This window comes from Schistocerca cancellata, chromosome 1, assembly GCF_023864275.1.
Source record: "Schistocerca cancellata isolate TAMUIC-IGC-003103 chromosome 1, iqSchCanc2.1, whole genome shotgun sequence".
NCBI classification, from domain to species: Eukaryota; Metazoa; Arthropoda; class Insecta; order Orthoptera; family Acrididae; genus Schistocerca; species Schistocerca cancellata.
This window is the reverse complement of record NC_064626.1, coordinates 215441683-215466560: the sequence shown is the minus strand read 5'-3', so window position 1 is coordinate 215466560 and position 24878 is coordinate 215441683. Positions and strand designations below refer to the sequence as shown.

General features: G+C 43.8%; 1 non-coding gene across 1 annotated transcript; it reads right to left on the bottom strand.

Annotated features, from left to right (window-relative positions):
- Positions 1 to 24124: 24124 nt before the first annotated feature.
- Positions 24125 to 24196, bottom strand: Trnag-ucc (transfer RNA glycine (anticodon UCC)). The gene has a single exon. It is a non-coding gene; the product is annotated as a tRNA-Gly (tRNA).
- Positions 24197 to 24878: the final 682 nt, after the last annotated feature.

The following is a 24878-nucleotide window of genomic DNA, read 5'->3' as shown; positions in this document are numbered from 1 at the left end:
GCTGTGAAACTTCATTGTAATTTGATAGATTTGTGTTACGGCGTAAAGTCAAGCGCCGGAACGCCATTCGGGAACGCTAGAGAAGAGATTGTTATGAGAAGACGTCAGCCAATCGCAGCAGCCCCTATGTGAAGAGGACATAAGAGCCACTAACGACTGGTGACGCTCCAGTTGAATAGCATTTTCTAGATTAGGCCCTTGTATAGCAGCGTCTACTGTAGTCACCTCGCTTGTACTCCCTACGTAGCACAGACTTAGAGTTGCCTATACTGAAGAAGGTTGCTTATTCTGTATGTCGCCCTATGTTTGCGACACATCTGTGTAATTGCAAAAGTTAAGTATTGTGATTATCTTATTGTAATAAAACTCATTAATACGACTATTTGATTGTTTGTCTAGCGAACCGAGTAAGCAGGCTTACTAGACATCACAGTTTGCCAACAACATTCAAAGATAAGGCACTTCTGATTCCATCACAAGGTAATTTTAGACAAAAAACCAGTGTACAGAAAATATTTTGCATTCAGGAGTAAACACAAAACTAAATATTTGTTTGGATAAAGCTGTCTCGATAGAGTCATAAAAGTGAAGAAGTGAAATGACAGGAGAGTGCATTGCTGGTGCTAGGAAGAATAGCCAAATTACATCGGAACTCTCATGTTAATTGTGACATTATTTCTTAGTCAAGGAGGCTTGGCCTTCAGACGCTCAGCTCAGAAAATTGGAGATTCTAATTCCTAGGAACATTAAAGTTCTTGAGTCATTATGATCCAGTTCTCGCAAAACGCTGTAGGAAGGTCAGAGGCAGCCAAGAAGCTAGAAAAAGTTTAAAAGTGCCTTGCCTGTCACGTGATATGCAGAATGAATTGATTTCTAACTGTGCCCACAATACCAGGGATGCCATCTTGGAACCGAAAGAAATTGAGAACCATTGTTGTTCTAAAGTGCGATTGTCATAGCCTTATTTGGAGTAATTGCAGCTGAGGGTTGTCATGAAGCAGATACTATTGTCGGGGTGATTCAGCTTCCTTACAACTTGTTCAGTAGCAGTTCACAATGGTGGGAATTTCTGAAACAGTTTGTTGGAAGTTCCTTACATTCCATGCACGACAAACACTGGAGTGTCAGAATGGCGCTGTAGTGTCAGTTTCAGTTCACTTGGGTAAGAGTGCCATTGCTGTCGAACTCTCAGTAAGTTAAATTTGTCAGCTGAAACACATTATGTTCAAATGGTTCAAATGGCTCTGAGCACTATGGGACCTAACTTCTTAGGTCGTCAGTACCCTAGAACTTAGAAATACTTAAAGCTAACTAACTTAAGGACATCACACACATCCATGCCCGAGGCAGGTTTCGAGCCACATTAAGTGTTAGGGTTGTTTTAGATTATGTGAGATCATTCAAGAGTTTAATAATGACATCAACTTAGCTGAAGTCGTTGGTACTAATTGACTACAGAAGCTAATTACTGCAAGCTCGAAATACTACCATATATTTTGAGGGATGATACTTTGAGAGCTTACTAAATGACTTAAAATAACTTCGCAAAAAATGGAACGGCTTCATCCCTGATCTAAAGTTGTTGCCAGAGCAATTTATATCGATCCTGAATTTCCGGAGGTGTGCACTAAAAGAGAAAATCATTTCATGATGAAACCAGGAACGTAGAGACAGGTGTGAATTCATAAGATTTATTCAAGCAAATGTATTTTATATCATATAGACAATCTAGCGTCTAACTTGAAAACTCGATATGAGACAGAGCAGATTTTAGATGAAACATTTGAGTTTTATGGAAATACTCAAAGATGACTGACTATCAGGTCGCTGAAGCGTGCAAGTTCCTTATCAATGAATACCATAATGATGTCACAATAGTCTTAAAAGAAGAAATTATATATTTTAATACATTTTATACTTGAAAATTTCAATAAATTATTTTAGAACCATTAGAACCCTTGAATGAAATTTACAAATTTAAAATTTTAAGCTTATTTCCGAATGTATGTGTAGCTATGCGCATTATTTACTCTCTTTCCAGTGACTGTAGCTCAACAGAAAGGTCATTCAGCAATCTGGCTCATGTTTAAAGCTGTCTCAGATCAACTATGAGTCAACAAAGTTTCACGGAAAAAAAATGGTTCAAATGGCTCTGAGCACTATGGGACTTAACTTCTGAGGTCATCAGTCCCCTAGAACTTAGAACTACTTAAACCTAACTAAACTAAGGACATCACACACATCCATGCCCGAGGCAGGATTCGAACCTGCGACCGTAGTGGTCTCGCGGTTCCAGACTGTAGCGCCTAGAACCGCTCGGCCACCCTGGCCGGCAAAGTTTCACAGATTTTGGAATCTTTGCAACTGAATAGAAATTGAAAAAGCGCTAGACTTTTATGCTGTCACTCAAACATTTCCTGAACGAAAGGGTCGCAACGAGCCATTGACGTTATTATAAGCAAGTAGGCTATAATACGTATGTTACTCGTTGCACGACTCATGGCGGTTTACATGTGAGTGCGCTGATATCTGTTTACCGAAATATGTGGACACGCCAGAGAACGTGTGGAGACAGAACACAATATCGCGGCGTTACTAGCATCAGACATTTCATCAATGTACAAATCAGTATAATACTTAGCCTTTTGTTTTAAAGTGAAGTGAAAGAAAATTAAACGAGTTTAAAAAATGAAATGTAACAAACATATGTTTTACAATAATTCATTATTGAATAGTATCTGAACTTGTAAGTTTGTCAGTCGTAACAGTTTTCTCCCTTGCCATATAGGTCATGCTTGGGCTATCATCTAGTTCTGTAGCTGTGGTGATGTTGGGCTGTTGACACCTGTCTTCGTCATTATTTAAACCAATTTATTACGATTACTTGAGTCTCCTACTCCACGAAAGCGTCATGGTGTTAGTATTTTCTCTCGGTATAGGCAGGCAACGGCAAACCCCTTGCATTAGGACCTTGCCTGTCAAGCAGCATGGGACTTCATTTCCATATTTAATATTTGCACACTCACTCAAGATTCATCTGGCTGTTGTGTTAGTTCTTCCAAAGCTGTAATGGGACCTGGGGATATGGTTTACGACAAGATTTTGTGTTTCTACATTCCTTGTAATTTTAATTGTAACAGAACTTTAAGCAAGGTGTGCAAAACAACTACTACTGATTTCCTGAAATACCCTGAGTTTCTCTCTACCAACGTGTTTAAATTTCGATCCAAAATGCACACTCCTGTACACCTACGTATTAAAGTCCGCCAATCTGGAAGCGTTCAGACTCATCAAGCATATGTATAGCGTCCACTCATCACTCTTTCATCTCCACTGTCTCCTCTCTCCTATTCTCCTGCTCCTTTTATCTCCATGCATCCTCCTTCCCTTTTCACTACCACTGTTTCTCACTGGCCAACAGTATCTCCTGCTGTTGCCATCTCTCTTTCTCTTTCATTGCCACTTCCTCTCTCCCACCATCATTGTCTCCTCTCCTCCTCTCACTCTCTCTCTCTCTCTATCTCTCCCAGTGGCACAGTCTCCTCTCTATACTACCATCACTGTCTCTCTGCTCTTCTCTTTCAGCATAAAGAAGCGCGATTTTTGTTCGCATAGCAAAATTTTTGGTGATGAGGATGGAACGACGATTGAGGCCGCTGGCTTCCCACGTTCCTGTCAGTCTTTTCAATAGAGACATATTCGGCTTTTTCTGCTCGGGCAGGATCAGTTTTCCAGGTTCCCTTCTATAGCAGCGTACATAGTTTACGTAAAACGGACCCTAAAGGACAGAAAAATTTTAGCGGTTTATTTATGTACTTCTATTCACCGACACATATAAACAACAAATAAGTACGCAAAATATAAGGTTAACACAAAATCGTTCGCTTTACGTCAGTACTTTGCTCATCGGTCGCATTCCTCGAAAATAGCCTACTTATGATTTGCACAGTAACAGAGTTAAATATTTTACTGAATTTGCAGTCTTTCCAATTTCACATAATTTTTTGCGGTTATTTAAGTTATTTTCAAGTATGTTAACACCCTCGTTCACCCAATTTTGTTACCGCAGCACCGCTTTGGGCATATTTGTATAGGCGTGAAGCGCCCATTATACAGAGACAGAGAATCATAAAGTTTTATTGGTGAAAAAATGCTGACTAAAAATATAGTCTGGTGACCGCAGGGCCCTTCCGATGAGCCCAGAACCATTACCATTTGTTCACTGCGTCACTTAAAACTAAATTTACACCGCAGAACGCATATTACCTGTTTATTTTACTGCATGAATATGGGAAATCTGAAACTCTGGATCTTGGATCATGATATTGGAAAAAGTTCCGAAGGTCCCCGAGAATATGATCTTAAGAACATATGGTAAAATATTCGACGATCTGTCATTAACAGAAATTGTAGAAGTGGTCATCGCCACAACTGACGCTTTGGTACCCAAAATCCATAATAACTGGGGAATACCTTGATAACGGATATAGATTTTTGAACCGTAAAATGGTTTTTCTAACGGAATGTCTAAAAAAATCTCCCCTAAATTTTGATCCACTAACTAAGGTCAGTTGTTTTGATAGTAGCGATCTACTGCAAAAACGACTGAAAATGGTTTTTGCCGTTTTCTGCATAATTAAGGTATCTTTGAACCTCTGGATATCGGTAACGGATAACAATATCGAAATCTGTTTCGAAATTCCCCGAAAGTATCACGTACAGAACATATGGTAAAATTTTTGATGAACTGCAATGAATGGAAATTGTAAAAGTGGCCTACTACATAACTGGTACTCTTCGAACCCAAAAATCATGGTTTTTCGAGGTTTTCTCAAGAATCTCCCACAAAAAAATGCTGTTTTTACGAGCCACCCCTCCACCAGAGACGACACCTAATGCAAAAGAACCCATCGGTTTGCTCAAGTTGCCTTGGCTGAAAAAAGTGTGTAACTTTTAAATTTTGACTTGTACTGCAGGATGTCTAGATGGTCGCTTGGCTTGTAACGTTAAAATTTTGACCCTGTATTATAGGATAGCTACATGGTCGTTTAGTTGAGAGATATTCAAAACAATGGACCTCTTTTCTCTGTAATCATACAACCCAAGATATGACAGTCTGAAAAATCGTATTTTTACGTGCGGCTTTTTAGAACATATTGGTAACGTACACTGTCGTGCATGGAGTGATTGCGGTTGTGAAAATAAGTTCAGTGTTTAATAATAAACATATTTATTCTGTATTTCACCAAAAATAGTAATTTTCTGGTTCTCTAATATTTCTCGGATTGTGTGAAATCACGTCAAACCTTCTTTAAAATAACAATAAAATTCGGTTGCTATATTTGGATACTGGACTCAATCACACATCTTGCCCTGGGCTCAGTACTGTCTCTCGGCGGCCCTGGCTGCAGTCGTATCGTACGGTGCCAAGAGGTCAGGGTCACTTAGTGTGCACAGCTTCAGGCTTTACCGACCTGGTTTTCACTTCATACGTCGCATGGAATTTCTTTTTTAATCGTCCTGCTGTGAATACTGGAAGCAGTGAGAAGTAACTGACAAAAATGTACACCACAATGTAGAAGTTACTTTTCATTTTCTTTTGTTTTATTAACACTAAATTCATTTTCGATAATCGGCTTCGTTGCGTGTATGAATATAAATACCGCAACACAGATAGGTAAGCTACGCCAGCTAAGACAAATTCCACAAGTTTTTCAAGTCGAAATGATTTGCATCATAAGTGACGGACGACGGCAATAATGAAAGTCGCCAATTACTGAACATAATAGCACTCATTTTTGGCAGGTTCAAATGGCTCTGAGCACTATGGGACTCAACTGCTACGGTCATCAATCCCCTAGAACTCAGAACTACTTAAACCTAACTAACCTAAAGACATCACACAACACCCAGTCATCACGAGGCAGAGAAAATCCCTGACCCCGCCGGGAATCGAACCCGGGAACCCGGGCGTGGGAAGCGAGAACGCTACCGCACGACCACGAGCTGCGGGCGCACTCATTTTTAACTACCAGGCACCGAACTTGACAATACTGAACACTAGACAAGCATTCGCTGATAACTAGTTAGAGACTCAGAACAGATGCAGAAGTTTACGAGTTCAGTGCTCGACCCTGACTGACTGACATGATCCTGTACATTTTAACTACCGACACTGATTATAGAACCTTATATGTTGAAAGCTTATGACAGACTACATGAGGCTTTGTGTACGACCCCTTACGCAAAGATGTGAGTGGTATATAAATGTCTAAATAGTCAAATACATGCCACATTTTATGTATTAACATGATATTGGATTAATTAATACATTAACATTTTATTTTACTGAAAGTGTGCATTTTCAGAACAAAAAAATCAGGGCTACTAAACTGTTATGTTTTGGAAATAATTACACTTTACGACCCTACAATTCTGGAATACGAAAATTAAAAGGCAAACGGCCGCAATACAGCGAGAGGCACGATAAAGTCATTTTGCAGCACGACAACGCTCGACCTCAAGTTGCAAAAGAGGTCAAACCGTACTTGGAAACGTTAAAATGGGAAGTCCTACCCCACCCGCCGTATTCTCCACACATTTCTCCCTCTGGCTCTCACCTGTTCAGATCAATGGCGCATGGCTTGACTGACCAACACTTCCGATCTCATGAAGAAGTCACCAATTGTATCGATTCGTGGATCGCTTCAAAAGATGAACAATTTTTTCGACGCGGGATTCGTACACTGCCCGAAAGATGGGAGAAAGTAGTGGCCAGCGAAGGAAAATACTTTGTATGATACATGTGTAACCAATTTGTTTCATTAAAGCAAAGTTTTACACCTTGTAGCATCAGACATCTTTTTCAACTTTCGGAGAGTTAAAGAAGTACCTGGTCGATCGATGCTGACGTTCTGAAGACTGGTGTTAACTGGCTCCTACAACTGGGCCCTGATTTCCTCTATGCCGATTTCGACAGACTGCTTTACCTAAGAAACTATGGTGACTAAGTGGGAGAGAAAAATATATCAGTGACTTTTTTTTTATTTTCTGAGTGAAGTTTTCTTTTGGAGGACGTATTACGTTACCTTTCTGAAGCACACTTCGTACTTGTTCAAATGAGCTCGTTCTCCGACTGTAACGACTCGATGTCGACAAGACATTGAATTCTAGCCTTTATTGCTTCCAACTGAGATCACAGTTCGCTTATACTGGATATACTGGTTACTTTGTAACAATCCTCTTTCCCCTCTTATCAACAACGCGAAGTTTCCAAAACCTCTTCGATCCGCGAGTGTCCACCTACGACTCCTCGGTTGTACGAGTTCAAAGCTACTCTCTAAATTTCTTGACCTTTTCAGGCGCTTCGTATAATCACCGTTTGGAGTACAGAAGGCTTATTTCTCGTTCAAGGGCATTCGAACTGTTTCATCCCTCTCGGAAACTAATAACAGCCTTCTACCGATTACCAATGAGCTCTGCAACTGATTTACTAACTTTCCGTGACCTCAGAGTAACACACTGAATCCTGGTTGGAGTACGGGCTAGCGTTGTAACTTCGGCACTTAACGATCCTCCTCTTCTACCTTCTCCCGCTTCTAGCTTCAACACTACACTTAAATGAATGGATAATTCCTCGACAAATGGTGCACCTCGACTGCGGTTGGGAATGCCTTCTCAAAAAGCTACTGATGCTCAAGTCTGAGTCAGTAAGACGATCTCTCATACAGTAACTAAAACACAGAAAGTTACTCATCTGACAACCGACCTGGTAAAGATATTTCACAAGTTGTCTTATTTCACATTTTCAGGTCAGAGGATTTCAGTGTTTTGAATTGGAGGTCATTGGCTGTCGGCGTACTGATATATTACCATATTAGGACGAATCGTTCTCAGTTGGGGAGAGATACGACGGCCTTACTGACCAAGGTACGTTTGGGAAGCACTAAGACAAGCAGTAGAAATTCTCGCTGCGTGCAGGCGGGAATTATCTTGCATAAATGTAAGCACAGGTGGCTTGCCGTGAACGGCAACAAAACGCGAAGGAGAATATAGACGACGTACTGCTTTGTTGTAAGAGTGCCGCGGGTAGCAACCAAACGGGTCCTGCTATGAAATCCAATTACACCCCAGACCATCACTGCTGGCCAGTGTGGCCTTGCGGATCTAGGTGCTTCAGTCTGGAGCTGCGCGACCGTTACGGTCGCAGTTTCGAATCCTGCCTTGGGCATGGATGTATGTGATGTCCTTAGGTTAGGTTAGATTTAAGTAGTTCTAAGTTCTAGGGGACTGATGATTTCAGATGTTGAGTCCCATAGTGCTCAGAGCCATTTGAACCATTTTTGAACCACACCATCACTCCTGGTTGTGCGGCCCTATAGCACTCGACAGTCCGGTTGGTATCCTACCGATGTCTGGGGCGTCTCCAGACACGTCTTTGCTGGGCATAGGGGCTTAGTTCGAAGTGAGTCAACATAATTCTACTCCGGCCAATGAGATTCCAGGCCGAAGAAGTGTCTGGAGAGGCTCTGAACTGTGCTGGGATACCGACCTCACTGTCGCCCGCCATACAGCCCGACAACCGGGAGTGATGGTCTTGGGTGCAATTGGATTTCATAGCAGGACCCCTTTGGTTGTCATCCACGACATCCTTATACCGCAGTGCTACGTGGAAGATATTCTACAACCTGTTTTGTTGTCCTTCGTGGTAACCCATCCCAGGCTTACATTTCAGTAAGATAATGCCTACCTGAACACGGAAAGTGTTTCTACTACTTGTCTCCATGACTGTCAAACCATACTTTGGCCGGGTAAGTTACCGTACCTCTCTCCGGTTGAGTACATATGGAGATCTATGGACAAAGGCCCTCCAGTCAGCTCCGGATTCTGACGACCTACAGCGCCACTGGACAGAATTTGGCATGATATCCCTCAGGAGGACATCCAACAACTGTATCAGTCAATCTCAAGGCGAATAACTGCTTTTTAAGGGCCAGAGGACCAACATGTTATTGACTTAATTTTAAGCGTCTTCAAGGTTTCGTTGGTGAGCCGTGCTCACTCCCAACTATGCGTTTCCTTGGCTGTGTTTGGTTTCCCGCCGTTGTTGCATTTATACCGTGGTTCTTCCTCCTCCTTCTACGTGTGGCAGCAGCGATGTATATCGATATTTGAACCGTGTACCATCTTTGATCTTGTGTACATAGTTTCCGGCTAGGGGGTGTGCGAGCAGTCGGTCGGTTGGTCCGGACCAGGGAGGGTATCTCCGTGCGGCGCAGTCGGCTGGGTCCGCTGGTGGTCCCTGCGCAGTGTCGGAGCGTGTGAGGAGCTGTTCGATCGCTACGAGCTTCGTGGCTCACCGACACAGGACGTCAAAATTGAGTGCTGTCTTAAGTACCCAAGCCACGTCCGTTCATGTTGTGTCGTTTGTTTCGGTGGTTTGCTGTTGGGGAGCTTTTCCTGTTAGCAACACCGAGTGTTTGTAGTGGTGAAATCGAGCCGCCGTGCGGTGGTTCAAATGACTCTGAGCACTATGGGACATACCATCTCAGGTCATCAGTCCCCGGCAACTTAGAACTACTTAAACCTAAGTAACCTAAGGACATCACACACATCCATGCCTGAGACAAGATTCGAACCTGCGACCGTAGCGGTAGCGCTCTTCCAGACTGAAGTGCCTAGAACCGCTCGGCCACGCCGGCCGGCCCGTGCAGTGGAATTAACTATATTGGTTCACTACAATTCAAGTGCACCACTGGAATTTTCTGCCTTTTGGCCGCTAGTGTTCTGGTTACCTGCCGTGGCAACTGACATAAATTCAGACAGTGTTCTTTTTGGTGGAGTTAACTATATTACCTTCTACATCTACATCTACATCTATACTCCGCGAGCCACCTTACGGTGTGTGGCGGAGGGTACTTATTGTACCACTATCTGATCCCCCCTTCCCTGTTCCATTCACGAATTGTGCGTGGGAAGAACGACTGCTTGTAAGTCTCCGTATTTGCTCTAATTTCTCGGATCTTTTCGTTGTGATCATTACGCGAGATATATGTGGGCGGTAGTAATATGTTGCCCATCTCTTCCCGGAATGTGCTCTCTCGTAATTTCGATAATAAACCTCTCCGTATTGCGTAACGCCTTTCTTGAAGTGTCCGCCACTGGAGCTTGTTCAGCATCTCCGTAACGCTCTCGCGCTGACTAAATGTCCCCATGACGAATCGCGCTGCTTTTCGCTGGATCATGTCTATCTCTTCTATTAATCCAACCTGGTAAGGGTCCCATACTGATGAGCAATACTCAAGAATCGGACGAACAAGCGTTTTGTAAGCTACTTCTTTCGTCGATGAGTCACATTTTCTTAGAATTCTTCCTATGAATCTCAACCTGGCGCCTGCTTTTCCCACTATTTGTTTTATGTGATCATTCCACTTCAGATCGCTCCGGTTAGTAACTCCTAAGTATTTTACGATCGTTACCGCTTCCAATGATTTACCACCTATGGCATAATCGTACTGGAATGGATTTCTGCCCCTATGTATGCGCATTATATTACATTTATCTACGTTTAGGGAAAGCTGCCAGCTGTCGCACCATGCATTAATCCTCTGCAGGTCTTCCTGGAGTACGTACGAGTCTTCTGATGTTGCTACTTTCTTGTAGACAACCGTGTCATCTGCAAATAGCCTCACGGAGCTACTGATGTTGTCAACTAAGTCATTTATGTATATTGTAAACAATAAAGGTCCTATCACGCTTCCTTGCGGTACTCCCGAAATTACCTCTACATCTGCAGATTTTGAACCGTTAAGAATGACATGTTGTGTTCTTTCTTCTAGGAAATCCTGAATCCAATCACAAACCTGGTCCGATATTCCGTAAGCTCGTATTTTTTTCACTAAACGTAAGTGCGGAACCGTATCAAATGCCTATCACGCTTCCTTGCGGTACTCCCGAAATTACCTCTACATCTGCAGATTTTGAACCGTTAAGAATGACATGTTGTGTTCTTTCTTCTAGGAAATCCTGAATCCAATCACAAACCTGGTCCGATATTCCGTAAGCTCGTATTTTTTTCACTAAATGTAAGTGCGGAACCGTATCAAATGCCTTCCTGAAGTCCAGGAATACGGCATCAATCTGCTCGCCAGTGTCTACGGCACTGTGAATTTCTTGGGCAAATAGGGCGAGCTGAGTTTCACATGATCTCTGTTTGCGGAATCCATGTTGGTTATGATGAAGGAGATTTGTATTATCTAAGAACGTCATAATACGAGAACACAAAACATGTTCCATTATTCTACAACAGATTGACGTAAGCGAAATAGGCCTATAATTATTCGCATCTGATTTATGACCCTTCTTGAAAATGGGAACGACCTGCGCTTTCTTCCAGTCGCTAGGTACTTTACGTTCTTCCAGCGATCTACGATAAATTGCTGATAGAAAGGGGGCAAGTTCTTTAGCATAATCACTGTAGAATCTTAAGGGTATCTCGTCTGGTCCGGATGCTTTTCCGCTACTAAGTGATAGCAGTTGTTTTTCAATTCCGATATCGTTTATTTCAATATTTTCCATTTTGGCGTCCGTGCGACGGCTGAAGTCAGGGACCGTGTTACGATTTTCCGCAGTGAAACAGTTTCGGAACACTGAATTCAGTATTTCTGCCTTTCTTCGGTCGTCCTCTGTTTCGGTGCCATCGTGGTCAACGAGTGACTGAATAGGGGATTTAGATCCGCTTACCGATTTTACATATGACCAAAACTTTTTAGGGTTCTTGTTTAGATTGTTTGCCAATGTTTTATGTTCGAATTCGTTGAATGCTTCTCTCATTGCTCTCTTTACGCTCTTTTTCGCTTCGTTCAGCTTTTCCTTATCAGCTATGATTCGACTACTCTTAAACCTATGATGAAGCTTTCTTTGTTTCCGTAGTACCTTTCGTACATGATTGTTATACCACGGTGGATCTTTCCCCTCGCTTTGGACCTTAGTCGGTACGAACTTATCTAAGGCGTACTGGACGATGTTTCTGAATTTTTTCCATTTTTGTTCCACATCCTCTTCCTCAGAAATGAACGTTTGATGGTGGTCACTCAGATATTCTGCGATTTGTGCCCTATCACTCTTGTTAAGCAAATATATTTTCCTTCCTTTCTTGGCATTTCTTATTACACTTGTAGTCATTGATGCAACCACTGACTTATGATCACTGATACCCTCTTCTACATTCACGGAATCGAAAAGTTCCGGTCTATTTGTTGCTATGAGGTCTAAAACGTTAGCTTCACGAGTTGGTTCTCTAACTATCTGCTCGAAGTAATTCTCGGACAAGGCAGTCAGGATAATGTCACAAGAGTCTCTGTCCCTGGCTCCAGTTCTGATTGTGTGACTATCCCATTCTATACCTGGTAGATTGAAGTCTCCCCCTATTACAATAGTATGATCACGAAACTTCTTCACGACGTTCTGCAGGTTCTCTCTGAGGCGCTCAACTACTACGGTTGCTGATGCAGGTGGTCTATAGAAGCATCCGACTATCATATCTGACCCACCTTTGATACTTAGCTTAACCCAGATTATTTCACATTCGCATTCGCTAATAACTTCACTGGATATTATTGAATTCTTTACTGCTATAAATACTCCTCCACCATTGGCGTTTATCCTATCCTTGCGGTATATATTCCATTCTGTGTCTAGGATTATTTCGAATTCAAGTGTACCAGCGGAATTTTCTGTCTTGTGGCTGTTAGTGTTCCGGTTACCTGCCCTGGCCACTAACGTAATTTCAGGCAGTGTCCTTTTCTCACCTGATGTCGCTGTCCAACACGGTGTGTAGGTTTGACAGCTTAATATATATTTCATTGTGGATAATCACGTCCGTAACAGTTTGGTCTTTGAGTTTTCATGTACCGATTGGAGGCTAGCAAGTCGTTTGGTCGGTCGGTCCATGACTGTCTCTTGGTTGGGTTACCGACGGATCAAGTGTAGTTGGACCCACCACCTGTCTCACCTAAGTGAACGTGTTTTATGTAAACAAAGGCCTTCAGCCGGTATAAGTAAGTTTGGATTCTGGCAAGTGGATATTTTGCTGAACGTTACTGTTGTTGTGCTATCTTTTCATTTAGTGTGCTGTCAGCCACTTAAAACTTAATGGTTTAAGGTATTTTGAATTTTTGGAAAATCAATTGTGGGCCTTCAGCCACTTAATGCCTTATTCTTAAAATTTCTCCTTAAGCGAAAACATTGCGGCCTTCTGCCTTAAAAGATTATGGTAACGTATTTTAAAATTTTGAAATTTAATTATGGCCTTCAGCCGTTGGTATTGCACCTTATTTATGTTTGTTCTATCCACTTTCGCCTTGAGGCTTTCAGCCTAGCTGTGATATATACATATACATTTTAATTATTTTATTTGAATTTTGACTGCATGTTTTCAGTCACGTCAAATTTATCTTGTTCATTTTTAAGATTTCTTGTTTGGAGGCCTTCAGCCATGAAAGAATTCGATTTTGAAACTCGTAGTTGTAAAGGTTCGGCTATGTGCCGTTTTGGTTTATTGAATAACAATAAATTACAATTTTGAAGTGAAACTGACCGCCACCTTATTTGGCCCTTTCCACAATACTAATCACCTGTTATGCCCTGCTGTTTTAGTGGGCGTATCAGTTGATAATAAGAATAAACAAGGCTCAAGGTAAGAGATGGAGGAGGAGAGTAGATGGACAGAGGAGTGGGGAAGTGGACTTCGAGAGGGGAAGGGACAAGATGGACGGAGAGAAGGCGGAGAAGGAGGAGAAGAGAAATAGGGGGGGGGGGGAGAAGACGATGAGAGGGTATGCTGATACAATAGCTCCATATTTAGCAGTTATATACAACCGCTCGCTCACAGAAAGATCCATACCTAAAGACTGGAAAATTGCTCAAGTCACACCAATACCCGAAAAGGGAAGTAGCAGTAATCCGTTGAATTACAGGCCCCTTTATACTCACGAAGTAATGAGTGCTATCGACAGGGGATGTCAAATTGATACCATATTTTTAGATTTCCAGGAGGCTTTCGACACCGTTCCTCACAACTGTCTTCTAACCAAACTGCATGCCTATGTAATATCGCCTCAGTTGCGCGACTGGATTCGTGATTTCCTGTCAGATAGGTCACAGTTCGCAATAACAGACGGAAACTCATCGAGTAAAACAGAAATAATATCCAGCGTTCCCCAAGGAAGTATTATAGGCCCTCTATTGTTCCTGATCTATATGAACGACATAGGAGACAATCTCAGTAGCTGTCTTAGATTGTTTGCAAATGATGCTGTCATTTACCGTCTTGTAAAATCATCAGATGACCAAATCGAATTGGAAAGTGATTCAGATAAGATACTTGTATGGTGCGAAAAGTGGCAGTTGACCCTGAATAAAAAAAAAAGTGTGAAGTTATTCACATGAGTACTGAAAGAAATCCGCTAAATTTCGATTACGCAGTAAGTTACACAAATTTTAAGGCTGTAAATTCAACTAAATACTTAGGGATTACAATTAAAAATACCCTAAACTGGAACGATCACATAGATAATGTTGTGGGTAGAGCCAACCAAAGACTGCGAATCATTGGCAGAGCACTTAAAAGGTGCAACAGGTCTACTAAAGAGACTGTTTACACCACGCTTGTCCGCCCTGCTCTGGAGTATTGCTGCGTGGTGTGGGATCCGCATCAGATGGGACTGACGGATGACATCGAAAAAGGAGAAAGAAGGGCAGTTCGTTTTGTATTATAGCGAAGAAGTGGAGATAGTGCCACAGACATGATACGTGAATTGGAGTGGCAATCATTAAAACAAAGGCGTTTTTCGTTGCTACGGAATCTTCATGAAATTTCAATCATCAGTTTTCTCCTCCAATTGCGAGAACATTGTGTTAGCACCCATCTGCATAGGGAGCAATGGTCATCACGATAAAATAAGAGAAATGAAAAATTTAATTGCTCGTTTTTCCCGCGCGCCGTTCGGGAGTGGAACGGTAGAGAGACAGCTTGAAGGTGGCTCATTGAACTCTATGCCAGGCACTTTATTGTGAATAGCAGAGAAATCACGTAGATGTAGAGGTAGGGGAGGAGGGTGCGGTGGACAGAGAGAGGGGGAAACTAAAAAGAGAGGGAAGAGGAGAAGGTGGATAATGAGTGGGTGGGGGGAAGAGAAGAAGACTGATACATACTCATATTCCCTTACTTAACTAGCACCTGAAGCATTGCCGAATTCGCTAGTAGTCTAGAAACACGACATAACCCGGGCACCATTACAGTACAGCATTCTGGATCTCGAGAATCAATGAAGCAAATTGTTTTGCGCCGCCGATGTTTGCGGATTATGTAGCCTTTCGTAAATGCAGTTGTCATTTGTGGGAAAGGAATGAAGATCATCTAGTGGGAAGAACGCTATAGCTGTGACCATGAGAGCTCATCGGATGGCTCTTTCCCCCACAATTCAGGCATCGGACCCGAGTTTAGGGCGAACATGAAATTTCGGTCTTATTACTATCGTGTTATTAGAGATAGCGGACGAAGCTGAGGCATTATCGCCGCTGCATCTGCTCACGCACAAGCGACATACTTTCCTCGTGACACCTACTGTGAGGACATAACTGTGCGGAGATGCCTCCCATTGCGCAAGAGGCGAGCGGACACACCGCTATGCAGTCTCTGGCACCCAAACCAGAACGGCCTTCGTCCTTCGCCTTAGTAGGACGATAAGGCAGTAGACGACCCCCCTTGTCGGCGGGCGATAGCGAAGACCACGTTGTGTCACTGTCTGACGAAACCTGAACCGAGGTTACGTGAGGAAAACGCGCCGTCCTTCCCCCTGGGATTACGCAGCACGTTCGCACTTCCGGTATGAAGCGTTTTCGGAAAATGGGAATTAGCACTGTAGCGACATTTATCGACGTGATCTGTCTGCTTCATCAGTTACTTATGCGGTGGATGTGAAGTCTATGTACAGCGATTGCAGAGCTTGTTCAAATATTTTTTTTAAGTCTTCTTTCTTCCGATGCGTTTAACACTTCATCGTATTCCTTTCTTCTGCTAATATTTTCACATCTACGTACGTAACGGACCCAACATCATCTACAACCTGTTTCCACAACCTAGTCACACTCTGTTTTGTGCCGGCCGCGGTGGTCTAGCGGTTCTAGGTTTTCAGTCCGGAACCGCGGGACTGCTACGGTCGCAGGTTCGAATCCTGCCTCGGGCATGGATGTGTGTGATGTCCTTAGGTTAGTTAGGTTTAATTATTTCTAAGTTCTAGGCGACTGATGACCTAGTTAAGTCGCATAGTGCTCAGAGCCATTTGAACCAACCAACTCTGTTTTTTTTTTTTTTTTTCTACTGCTTCTTCAATAGCCAAATTAATTGTTCCTGGATGCCGTAGCATTTGCACCACTAACTTGACAGGTCCCGACTTCTTTCCGTACATATTCCTTCCAATACATCTTCATTTCGTAGTGTGTCAGTACACTTAATTCGTACCAGTCTTCGACAGCACCACATTGCAAAAACTTCCAGCTTCAACTTCTCCGCATTTCCAGTGCCCCACGTTTCAAGCCTTACAATATTGTGATCACACGTACTTTTTCAGGTACTTGTTCCTCATTCCCAAATTAACAACTATTATATGATAAGAAGAGAATCGAAACGTATGTGATGTGGTGTTATTGAAGGATGTACAAAAATGATTAGGCTTATAACACTAACAATTTCGAGTGGCTCTATAGTCTAGCGCAAGTCTTTCAACTGGATACCTCTTCGGTGACTTGTGTGTTCCAACATACCCCAGTTACCTAGTCGGGGAAAGGAGGACTACAGCCGAACCACGTGTCGTTTCTGATGAATCTCCACGTCATTGAAAGTTGAATACCAGGTTAACATGAGAGACTGAAAAAATCCATGGTCCGACGGGGACTCGAACCCCCGATCTTTCGGTTTCAAAGCGCGCGCTTTACTGCTAGACCACCAGATGATAAGATCAGAAACGAGGAGATTCCTCGCAGATTACATTAGATTAGATTAGATTTATTTTCATTCCAATTGATCCGTAGTGAGGAGGTCCTCAGGATGTAGTGTGGCGGCGAGTGGAGGAAAATGTGGAAAACACTGACTAGAAGAAGGACAGGATTGTAGGACATGTGCTAAAACATCTGGAAATTACTTTTGCAACACTAGAGGGTGCCCGTAAGGGAAAAGAAACTGTCACCGTGTTTTTTTATTGTCTGTCTACTATTTTACCTGTCTGCTTCCTGTGTATTTTATCAGCATCGCTGCAGTCATGGACTCTGCGGCTGATCGTGGCGGAGGTTCGAATCCTCCCTCGGGCATGGGTGTGTGTGTTTGTCCTTAGGATAATTTAGGGTAAGTAGTGTGTAAGCTTAGGGACTGATGACCTTAGCAGTTAAGTCCCATACGATTTCACACACATTTGAACATTTATCAGCATCGCCAACCCTTTGTTTCATGTTTCAATTTTCTACAATTTTCCGTCGTTCTATCACCTGCTTTTATTGTTCCTTATCTTCTTATGTTTTAAAAATTCTGTAGGCTGAAGAGCGGCGTACTAAGCTGCTGCCTGCCCGCCCCCTTCGGGGGGAATCGAAATTCGATAAAGGAAAAAAAAAAAGTCGAACAATATAACGAACAGGAAATCATACAAATGAACATCGGTTATGGATTACAAAATTTGAAAACCACAGAGGAAGCATGCAGGCATAGTGTTAAGACTTTTTTAATATACAGAATTAAAGTACCGCTGGTATCGATTAAGATGTAAATTTTAACAAAATGCAAGATATAAAAGTACAGCAATAATGACTTACGTTCATAGATATACTGATGGAAAGATTGCAACACCATAAAATAATTAATGTAGAGTGAAAAATTTCGCGAATATATTTGTGTGTGTAACATATGTAAGAGATTAGCATTGCGCGATCACAGGTTAATGTAAGTGCGAGATAAGCGATTGCAAATGTGAAATGCTGGTACATTCATAACCAGTGAAACCGCCAGAATGCAGATGTGTATGCATTGTGTTGTACAGGTGCTGGTTGTCAGTTTGTGGGATGGAGTTCCATGCCGGTTTTGCACTTGGTCTGTCAGTACAGGACGGTTACTGCTGGTTGCGGATGATGCTGGAGTTGTTTTCCGATACTGTCCAATATGTACTCGATTGGAGACAAAATGGTTCAAATGGCTCTATGGGACTCAACATCTTAGGTCATAAGTCCCCTAGAACTTAGAACTACTTAAACCTAACTAACCTAAGGACATCACACACACCCATGCCCGAGGCAGGATTCGAACCTGCGACCGTAGCAGTCCCGCGGTTCCGGACTGCAGCGCCAGAACCGCTAGACCACCGCGTCCGGCGATTGGAGACAGATCTGGTGATCGGACAGGCCAAGGTGACATTTCGACACTCCATAGAGTATACCGAGTTACAACAGCGGTTTGTGGGCGAGCGCTGTCTTGTTGGAAAATACCCCATGGAGTGTTGTTTATGAATGGGAACTCAACTGATCGAATCACCAGATTGACGTACTGATTTTCAGTCAGGGTACGGTGTGGTAATAATAAGAGTGTTCCTGATGTCATACGAAATCGCATCCCAGACCATAACTCCAAGTGTAATTCCAGGGTGTCTAGAACGCAGACAGGATGGCTGCAGGTCCTGAACTGGGCTCCATCCTACCAAACACATGGCCATCTCTGGCACCGACGCAGAACCAGCTTTCCTCAGAAAACACAACAGACCTCAACCCTGCCCTCCAGTGTACTCTCGCTTGACACCACTGACGTCGCTAATGGTGATGGTTTGGGACCAGTGGAATGAACGCATTAGGACGTGTGGCTCGGAGCTGTCCTTGAAATAACCGGTTTCTTATACACTCCTGGAAATTGAAATAAGAACACCGTGAATTCATTGTCCCAGGAAGGGGAAATTTTATTCACACATTCCTGGGGTCAGATACATCACATGATCACACTGACAGAACCCCAGGCACATAGACACAGGCAACAGAGCATGCACAATGTCGGCACTAGTACAGTGTATATCCACCTTTCGCAGCAATGCAGGCTGCTATTCTCCCATGGAGACGATCGTAGAGATGCTGGATGTAGTCCTGTGGAACGGCTTGCCATGCCATTTCCACCTGGCGCCTCAGTTGGATCAGCGTTCGTGCTGGACGTGCAGACCGCGTGAGACGACGCTGCATCCAGTCCCAAACATGCTCAATGGGGGACAGATCCGGAGATCTTGCTGGCCAGGGTAGTTGACTTACACCTTCTAGAGCACGTTGGGTGGCACGGGATACATGCGGACGTGCATTGTCCTGTTGGAACAGCAAGTTCCCTTGCCGGTCTATGAATGGTAGAACGATGGGTTCGATGACGGTTTGGATGTACCGTGCACTATTCAGTGTCCCCTCGACGATCACCAGTGGTGTACGGCCAGTGTAGGAGATCGCTCCCCACACCATGATGCCGGGTGTTGGCCCTGTGTGTCTCGGTCGTATGCAGTCCTGATTGTGGCGCTCACCTGCACGGCGCCAAACACGCATACGACCATCATTGGCACCAAGGCAGAAGCGACTCTCATCGCTGAAGACGACACGTCTCCATTCGTCCCTCCATTCACGCCTGTCGCGACACCACTGGAGGTGGGCTGCACGATGTTGGGGCGTGAGCGGAAGACGGCCTAACGGTGTGCGGGACCGTAGCCCAGCTTCATGGAGACGGTTGCGAATGGTCCTCGCCGATACCCCAGGAGCAACAGTGTCCCTAATTTGCTGGGAAGTGGCGGTGCGGTCCCCTACGGCACTGCGTAGGATCCTACGGTCTTGGCGTGCATCCGTGCGTCGCTGCGGTCCGGTCCCAGGTCGACGGGCACGTGCACCTTCCGCCGACCACTGGCGACAACATCTATGTACTGTGGAGACCTCACGCCCCACGTGTTGAGCAATTCGGCGGTACGTCCAACCGGCCTCCCGCATGCCCACTATACGCCCTCGCTCAAAGTCCGTCAACTGCACATACGGTTCACGTCCACGCTGTCGCGGCATGCTACCAGTGTTAAAGACTGCGATGGAGCTCCGTATGCCACGGCAAACTGGCTGACACTGACGGCGGCGGTGCACAAATGCTGCGCGGCTAGCGCCATTCGACGGCCAACACCGCGGTTCCTGGTGTGTCCGCTGTGCCGTGCGTGTGATCATTGCTTGTACAGCCCTCTCGCAGTGTCCGGAGCAAGTGTGGTGGGTCTGACACACTGGTGTCAATGTGTTCTTTTTTCCATTTCCAGGAGTGTAGTTCGTTGCGTCACAATAGCGCTAGCTGCTGCTCAGATTGTTGCTGCAGATGCAATACGATGCGCCAGAGCCATAAGCCGAACACGATGGTCTTCCCTCTCGGCAGGGCCACGTGGCCGTCCGGAGCTCGGTCTTCTTGTGACTGTGCATTCCCGTGACAATCGCAGTCAGCAATTACGTACAGTGGCTACATTACTGCCAAGTCTTTCTGATCCCCGAAAGAACATCCTCGTAGCCATGTAACCCGGCCTCGTTCAGACTCTGTGAGGTGTTGATAATGACTTCTTCATCGAATTAGAGGCATTCTTGACAAATGTCAACTCACCATCTCCAGTCTTCCAGTCTCAAAAGTAAGTAACACTCACAATCGTTACAGCGTTTATTTAAAGTAAACCTGATACGCTTCTTTGTAGCTGCGTTACTAGCGCCACTCCTATGCACCTAGAGCGAAATTTAAATAGACGTCATCTTTCAGATGTGGAAACACGCCTACCGACTTTCGTTTATGTCGCACAGCTCCTTCTTGGTGTTCTGATTTTTTTCAGTCAGTGTATATCTGATATCAGAAGACCTCTTGTATTGAAGAAAGTTTCCTTTGCTTCTGCCAATTTATTTCTGATATCTTCCTTGCCTTCGGTCGCCCTACATTATTATCCTTCCCAGATACCTGAGTTCTTTCACTTCTTTGATATCATCGTCGCTTTGAATATTTTATTTCAATTAAGTCCTATTCATCTTTCTAGTCTTGCCGAACGATGTGACGCTGTGGTAGATATTGGATTCGTATTCGGGAGGATTGCGGTTCAAACCGCTGTCCTGCCGTCCAGACTTGGGTTTCCCGTGCGTGCCCTAAATCGCTTTCCGTAATCGCACAGCCGATTTCATTGCCCATCCTTTCTCAAGCCGTACTTGTGCTCCGTCTCTTTAAAGACCTCATCGTCGGCAGGACTTGAAACACTTATCTTCGCTCTTCAGTTTCTGTTACTCTTCATCATCTTCCTCTCTGCTTTATTTGTCCTTATGTCGCATTCTGCGCTACGTATGCTGTCCATTTATTTCAACAGGTATTCTAAATGTTCTAACACACTGTTACTGTGGCTATGTCATTTGCATATCTTAGCATTGCGACCTGTTCTTCTACAACTTTTACTCCTCTTACGAAATTTCCTTTCGCTTTCTTCATTGCTTTTTCGTACCAGTTAAATAGCGGTGGTGATATGCTGAAGTCATGCCTTACAACATTCACAACACGACCTTGGCTATCTTCGACTTACAGTTTGAGTATTTTGTAGGTCTGGGAAGTATTCACTTGTGTCAGTGCTTCGTGCGATTACTGATTGATCGGATGTAATAAAATCGTTTCAGTGACTCATTACCAGTATACATTTATATAGACTACCTAACAAAAAACGTGAAGAGGAGGAGGAGGACACGAAACGAAACTCACAGGTTAAATGTGTCTGTGATGCTATTTCAATGACTGAAGTATCGAATGAAATTTACAAAGAACATGGCAGTATGAGCTCACTTATCAGTATGAAATTGCAGCCTCTTTGACTTGGATATGTGCAAAGAAAGTTGGCCGAAAATTTCTCTGTCTAGGTTTTCATATTCGAAATATTGCCACTGGGACGGAATTGACATCCGAGCTAGTCCCACACATTTCCTGTCGGGAACGGATCTGGGACTGTTGTTGATCACAGAAGTACAGGGCTATTACAAATGATTGAAGCGATTTCATAAATTCACTGTAGCTCCATTCATTGTCATATGGTCACGACACACTACAGATACGTAGAAAAACTCATAAAGTTTTGTTCGGCTGAAGCCGCACTTCACGTTTCTGCCGCCAGAGCGCTCGAGAGTGCAGTGAGACAAAATGGTGACAGGAGCCGAGAAAGCGTATGTCGTGCTTGAAATGCACTCACATCAGTCAATCATAACAGTGCAACGACACTTCAGGACGAAGTTCAACAAAGATCCACCAACTGCTAACTCCATTCGGCGATGGTATGCGCAGTTTAAAGCTTCTGGATGCCTCTGTAAGGGGAAATCAACGGGTCGGCCTGCAGTGAGCGAAGAAACGGTTGAACGCGTGCGGGCAAGTTTCACGCGTAGCCCGCGGAAGTCGACGAATAAAGCAAGCAGGGAGCTAAACGTACCACAGCCGACGGTTTGGAAAATCTTACGGAAAAGGCTAAAGCAGAAGCATTTCTTAAACAGTAGATTGGAAAACCGATGGATCGGTCTTGGTGGAGATCATGATCAACAATTCATGTCATGGCCTCCACGCTCTCCCGACTTAACCCCAAGCGATTTCTTTCTGTGGGGTTATGTGAAAGATTCAGTGTTTAAACCTCCTCTACCAAGAAACGTGCCAGAACTGCGAGCTCGAATCAACGATGCTTTCGAACTCATTGATGGGGACATGCTGCGCCGAGTGTGGGAGGAACTTGATTATCGGCTTGATGTCTGCCGAATCACTAAAGGGGCACATATCGAACATTTGTGAATGCCTAAAAAAACTTTTTGAGTTTTTGTACGTGTGTGCAAAGCATTGTGAAAATATCTCAAATAATAAAGTTATTGTAGAGCTGTGAAATCGCTTCAATCATTTGTAATAACCCTGTACCTCAACAACACGTAGACAGTCTATAGACAGACGTGCTGTATGTGAATGAAAATTGCCCTGTTGGAAAATGGCGCAACGATACTGTCGCATCAGATGTAACACATGAGGACACAGGATGTCAGTGAGACATTGCTGAACACAATCCAACGCCATTCATCGGCAATCTATGCTTCCCAATCACACCACCACTCCAAACGCAGCCTTTGTGTTCGATGTTGACGGCAGCCTTCGCATGGGAAGGTGATAGTCCAGCTGCCGCCAGTCTCCGTTCAGTGGTGCGGGACCACAAAGAATATTGGAGGGAGTTCGTTACATCTTCTCGGATGGCAGGCAGTCCAGGAGTAGATGTGAAGAGGTCACGATGCGCCTGGTGCACAATACGGCGATGCTCCCTTGTGGTGGTCAGAAGTGATAATCCGAACCTTGACCACGAAATCCAACATTGAGCCACTGTCATACTCGAATGCCTAACAAAATTGCACAATTCGACCAGACGGTCAAAAGTAAATGGAACGCCCCATAAATATGAAGGTCATTAGAGACGGAGCACAAGGTCTTTCGTGCCGAAGTGTCTGTGGTTCCGAACGCTTCCCAAGGACGTGAAACAATGCTGTGATCAACACCAAACTCCTGTCCTACACTTCTCAACCGTCACCCTCCTCCAGTTTACCGATGACTCTTCCCCATGTGAAGTCTTTCAGTTTTTATCTCGAGGCCATTCCATAATGAAGAACACAACTGCAGTGCACCGTAACTGCTCACTGATTTGCACACACTGTCTATTGGCTTTTCTTCAACTGATTCGTGTTGTGGGCCCAGCCCCATTTGGCGCTATTGTCACACTCACCTCACGCTATGTGACGTACAGTTTTCTGCGCGCGACTAGGAGACATCTGGCCACATGCACACACACTGTGGTCCATTTCCAGCGATTTGTTAATATACCTCTTCCTTATGTTTTGCAGAATTGTGTACTAAGCCGCCATTAATTAAATATATTACAGATACTGCAAAAATATAATGACATTTCAAAAAGTCATTTATCAAACACTTCTAAAAAAACTGTAAACCAGAGCTTACGAGTATTCATATGATTCGCAATGACTTCTCGATAAGAAAGCGAAAATAAAAAATACATGCGATGGCCGGGAATCGAACCCGGATCAACTGCTTGGAAGGCAACTATGCTGACCATTACACCACCATCGCCCTTGTCAGCGCAGCGCGCAGTAGAAGATGCAGGCCAGGTGATCTCTCTCCTTCCACGGTGACGTCATAAGTGATGCGTCACGCTAGAAATGTCCGTTTGTTTGGCACACAGCAAAGCTTCGTATTTGCAGGTTAAAAGCGCGGACCGCGACATGCTCTCATCATCAACAGGCCAAATTACAGACTGTAGCGTGACAAGGAACAGAAAAATTGTCAGTTTTTATGCATCGTAAAGGAGCCCTGTTTCTCCGTTACTTCACGTAACAAGTTTATGTTCATTTACCATTGTGTGGAGGCGTTTTACGATTCTACCGTAAATGCAGTAGCTTGGCTAGAACGACATAGCATTATTAAGTGACTCTTCACTACTTTTCAAGGAAGATACGTTTTTATACAGCTTAATTATTACAAAAAGCAATACTGCAACCAGTCAGTGATACTAATAGTATTTATTAAAAACTTATGGCGCGTCTGCGTTTGCGATCCGAAAGGTTCATCATCAAATACATAGCTGTTCGGCTTTCAAACTACGTTGGGCTTATACTGTACATGTAACATGCTTTTTGTTGGCAATTTTTTGTTGTGTGGAAAGTTGTTTCGGGTGGTGATGCCCTACAACAACAAAAAATGAAATTGAAAGGTACTGTTATTGTATTTTGACCTAACAGTGTGTTATGTCTCT